The sequence below is a fragment of the Nicotiana sylvestris genome, chromosome 3, assembly GCF_000393655.2.
Source record: "Nicotiana sylvestris chromosome 3, ASM39365v2, whole genome shotgun sequence".
Taxonomy (NCBI): Eukaryota; Viridiplantae; Streptophyta; class Magnoliopsida; order Solanales; family Solanaceae; genus Nicotiana; species Nicotiana sylvestris.
In genome coordinates this window covers 216,607,245-216,612,820 of record NC_091059.1, presented here as the reverse complement: position 1 = coordinate 216,612,820, position 5,576 = coordinate 216,607,245, and positions in this window count along the sequence as shown.

Here is a 5,576-nt window from a genome sequence, read left to right as displayed (position 1 = left end):
TAATTGGTCTTGAGAAAGTCAATTAAGGCAAAATCACTAAAACTACCGAGAGGTATAGAGTGAGTAGAATCGTGCAATGGTTATATCATACTCCCCAAATATGACAATCTAGCCTTAGACTCGAGAATCCGTCAATTACCCACCTAGGAGAAAATCACTTCCCTAGTGCCTTTTATCTATTTAGACAACCTTCAATAGTTTACTCTTAGCTTCACTTAGCCTGATTTAGAATCTTAGTAGTATAAAATTAGAAGTAATATCAAAACCAATTATGAATAGAAATGCAATTAGGAACAATTACGCAACTCCAATTTAGATAGAAACTCAACTCCATTCTCTAACTCCCTGTGAAAATCGATCCTGACCTTCTCGGGTAAAAGCTGCTTCGACCACTCTTGCTACTTTGTAGTATACAGGGTTAGCTTCGATCACTTTTTGGCGTCGTTGCGGGGGAGCTAACGGTTTTAGCTATCTATCTAAATAGTTTTGTGTATTGTTCTTCTTTCCTTCTGCATTACTAATTTGTGTGTGTCACAACTTCAGGTACAAAATGACACCAACAACAATGACCCTCTTGAAAATGTGATTGCGGGGGAGGAGGTAGATGATGTCGGAGATGATGAGGTGCCTCTTGTACCTAAAGGAAAATGTAGAGGCCGCTAGGTCAATACCAATGACAATATTCTAGACCCTCCTCCGCCACCTCCAAGAGTGGCTCCTTGAGTGCTTCCAAACCAAGGCTATGCAAGTGCAATTGTCCCACCCCAGATCTAGGCAGGCAATTTTCAAATTACCAATGTGATGCTGACATTGCTGGAGCAGCATAGGTATTTCACGGGCGCTGCCAATCAAAATGCTTACAAACATCTCAAGGGTTTCGTGGATACCTGTTAAGGGAACAAGCAAACTAATGTGTCCGAAGATGCACTTCGGTTGATACTCTTCCCATTTTTACTTAGAGGGAAGGCATTGGATTTACTTGAGAGACTTCCCAACCATTCCATCACTACTTGGGATAAGTTGGCGGACAAGTTCATTGCAAAGTTTTTCTCACCAGGGCATATGGCAACATTGAGAGATGAGATCTTAGCTTTCAAGCAGGAGCCCACCGAACCATTACATGAGATTTGGGAGAGCTATAGAATAATGGTAAAGGAATGCCCCAACAATGATATGACTGAGGTGATGATCCAACAGACTTTCTACGGGGCATTAACACAACAAACCAGTGCATAGTGAACCAACTTGCTGGGGGCAACTTCATGAAGCTGACTTATAATGAGGCTTGTAACATTCTTGATGAGATGGTTGACACTTCCTCTACTTGGAAAAGTAGAGCCAATATACCCTAGGGTGACCCCACAGTCACTCATTTGCATAAAAAGTTACATGATTATGGGCAGGCTATAGCTGAGCTAACAACTACAATGAACCAACTAGCAAAGGCACAGTTGCAACAAGTTCAAAATCCTCGCAAAGTGAATGCTATAGAGGGTGTTAACATGATAGTAAACAAAATAAGACAAAGAGGTCAACAAAACCAATGGAATTCAGAGCAATTTGATAATGATTATGGTGGATTCTAAGATGATGGTTATGATGGGCAAAATGAAGAGGTGCAATACGTGAACAACTATCAAGGCCAAAGGGGCAATTCTTCCAACCAACAACAATGGAGACCCCAAGGCAATTGGGGCAATCAACAACAACAAGGCAATGGTAATTGGGGGAAAAACAACCAAAACTCTAATTGGGAAAATCAGAGCAATAATCAGAACAATCAGGGTAATTGGAATGGAAACAACAACAACTGGGGTGGTAACAATAATCAAGGAGGTTGGAACAATGGCAATCAAGGAAATCAGGGGCAAGGCTTCCAAAGGCCCCCAATGTACCAACAACTGAACAATCCACCCCCATTTCCATCCCAAGGTCCTAGTTCTTCCAACAATGATATGGAGAGAATTGAAATGATGCTTGAACAGATGATGAAAAGAATGCGGACTCTGATGCTCAGTTGTGTTCCCACAATACTTTAATTAGAAATTTGGAGGTTCAGTTAGGACAAATCTCACACTCCTAGAACACTCGCCCTAAGGGGGCTCTACCAAGTGATACGGTAGTAAACCCGAAGGGTGGGAACAATCATGTTATGGCGGTAACTACAAGGAGTGGACGAGGCGGTGATGTGAATGTCTCCAAACAAAAGCAAATTTTGAGTGATGGAGTTAAGTTACAAGAAGATGAAGTTCCTTTGGTGGTTGAAAATGTGATTAAGGAGAATGTGAATGAAGAAATGAGGATTGATATTCAAGATGCCGAGGTGGAAACTCAAAATGATGTGAACCCGTCTAGGGAACACGTAATAGACATGCTGGAGCCGGTTGTGCCTAAATCTAAGGCTCATTTTCCAAGGCCACCTCCACCTTATCCTCAAAGGCTCGCGAGGTAGAAAAATGAGAATCAAATTAGAAAGTTCATTGACATGATAAAGAGCTTATCCATTAATGTGCCTTTGGTGGAGGCTCTTGAACAAATGTCGAGCTATGCTAAATTCATGAATGACTTGGTGACAAAGAAACAATCCATGGATTGTGAAACTATAAAGGTGACCCACCAAGTTAGTGCAATAGTGCATTCCATGGCACCGAAGCTTGAAGATCCCGGTGCTTTCACCATTCCTTGAACCATTGGGAGTACAGACTTTGCTAAGGCTCTATGTGATCTGGGGGAAAGTATCAACTTGATGCCCTACTCAGTTTTCAAAACTTTGGGTATTGGGCAACCGAGGCCGTCTTCCATAAGATTGCAAATGGCGGATAGAACGATGAAGAGACCATTGGGTATTATTGATGATGAGCTTGTCCGGGTGGACATATTTATCTTGCCAGCTGATTTTGTGATCTTGGATTGTGAGGTGGATTATGAAGTTCCAATCATATTGGGGAGACCTTTCCTTGCTACTAGGAAGGCCTTAGTTGATATGGAAATAGGGGAACTCACTTTCCGGGTGGGTGATGAAAAAGTGGTCTTTCATGTGTGCAAGTCAATGAAGTAGCCCAACAGTTCCGAGGTATGCTCTTTTGTGGACCTTGTCATGGCAGTGATAGTTGATGATACAAGTGCAATGATCAATGTAGAGTACCCTCTAGAGGCCGTATTGTTAAATCTTGATGTTAATGATGATAAAGGACGAGTGGAGTGTGTGAATGCTTTACATGGGATGGGCTCTTACTCTTATGAGCCTAGGAAACTATCTTTGGACCTTGAGAATAGGAAAACTCCACCAACAAAACCTTCAATTGAGGAACCTCCGGTGTTGGAGTTGAAGCCGTTGCCTCCACACGTCAGGTATGAGTTCTTAAGCCCTAGTTCTACTTTGCCAGTTTCTCTTTCCTTTTGTCTCACTAACATGCAGGTTGATGCCACATTGGTTGTGCTCCAAAAGAGAAAGAAGGTAATTGGATGGTGGACTTTAGCTGATATTCGGGGGATAAGCCCTGAATTTTGTATGCACAAGATTATTCTGGAAGATGATGCAAAACCCTCCTTAGAACATCAAAGGAGGTTGAACGAGGCAATGCAAGAAGTTGTGAAAAAAGAGGTGATCAAGTGGTTGGATGTCGCGGTTGTGTACCCCATCTCTGATAACTCTTGGACTTCGCTGGTGCAATGTGTACCGAAGAAGGGTGGCATGACCGTGGTTGCAAATTCGCAAAATGAGTTGATTACTACCAGGACCGTGACCGCTTGGAGGGTATGCATGACCTACTGCAAGTTGAATAAATTGACTCGCAAGGATCACTTTCCATTACCTTTTCTTGATCAGATGTTAGACCGACTTGCTGGGCGTGCCTTCTACTGTTTCTTGGATGGGTATTCTGGATACAACCAAATCTTGATTGCTCCGGAAGATTAGGAGAAGACCACATTCATTTGTCCATATGGCACCTTTTCCTTTTCTAGGATGCCTTTTGGGTTGTGTAATGCACCGGCTACATTTCAGCGGTGTATGATGGCCATTTTCACCGATATAGTGGAATATATTTTGGAGGTGTTCATGGACGACTTTAGTGTTGTGGGTAATTCATTTGATGAGTGTTTGAAAAATCTTGATAGAGTGTTGTCCCGTTGCGAAGAAACCAATCTTGTACTTAATTGGGAGAAATGTCACTTCATGGCAGAAGAGGGCATAATTCTTGGGCATAAAATTTCAAAGCATGGTATCGAGGTGGACAAATCAAAAATTGATGTGATTTCAAGGCTCCCTCCCCCACCTATGTCAAGGGAGTTAGAAGTTTTCTTGGGCATGCGGGGTTCTACCGGATATTCATCAAAGACTTTTCAAAGGTAGTGAACCCCTTATGCAAGCTATTGGAAAAAGATGCCAAGTTTGTGCTTGATGAGAGATGTATGCAAGCCTTTGAACTTCTCAAGCACAAGTTGACCACCATTCCTATCATTACCACACCTAATTGGAGCTTACCCTTTGAGCTCATGTGTTTTGCAAGTGATGTTGCGGTTGCGGCGGTTTTGGGTCAAAGAGTGAACAAAATATTTCATCCGGTGTACTATGCGATCAAGACAATGAATGATGCTCAAGTGAACTACACGGTGACCGAGAAAGAGCTTTTGGCTATTGTGTTCGCAATGGAGAAATTTCGGCCATATCTTATGGGTGCCAAGGTCATAGTCCATACCAATCATGCCGCACTCCGGTACTTGATGACGAAGAAGGATTCCAAAGCTAGACTGATGTGATGGGTCTTGTTACTTCAAGAGTTTGATTTGGAGATTGTGGACCGGAAGAGTAGTGAAAATCAAGTGGCGGACCACTTGTCCTGCTTGGAGGAGGAGGGGAGGCCTCGTGATGGCCTAGAGATCAATGATTCATTTCCCGACGAACAACTTCTTTCGGTGTCGGTGAATGGTATGCCATGGTTTGCGGACGTTGCTAATTTCCTTGTGACTGGTATAATCCCGTGTGAGCTCTCTTCTAACCAAAGGAAGAAGCTCAAATGGGATAGTTTGGATTTCTATTGGGATGAGGCGTACTTGTTTAAGATTTGCACGGATGGTATGATCTGAAGGTGTATTCCGGAGGAAGAGCAATTGAGTATCCTGGAGGCTTGTCATTCCTCTCCCTATGGTGGCCATCATGGAGGGGCGAGGACGACTTCCAAAGTTCTTAGTTGTGAGTTTTATTGGCCAACTTTGTACAAAGATGCAAATAAACTTGTGAAGAGGTGTGACGAATGTCAAAGAACGGGTGGAATTTCGAAGAAAGAGAGATGCCTCTCAACACCATCCTTGAAGTTGATATTTTTGATGTATAGGGAATTGATTTTTTGGGCCCGTTTGTTAGCTCGTGCAGGAACACACACATTCTTGTGGCGGTTGACTATATTTAAAAATGGGTTGAAGTCGTGGCTTTACCCAACAATGAGGCCCGAAGTGTTGTTGCGTTTCTCAAGAAGAGCATTTTTACAAGGTTTGGCACTCCTCGTGCAATTATAAGTGATGGGGGGTCTCATTTTTGTAATAAAGTTTTTGACACTTTGCTTGCAAAGTATGTT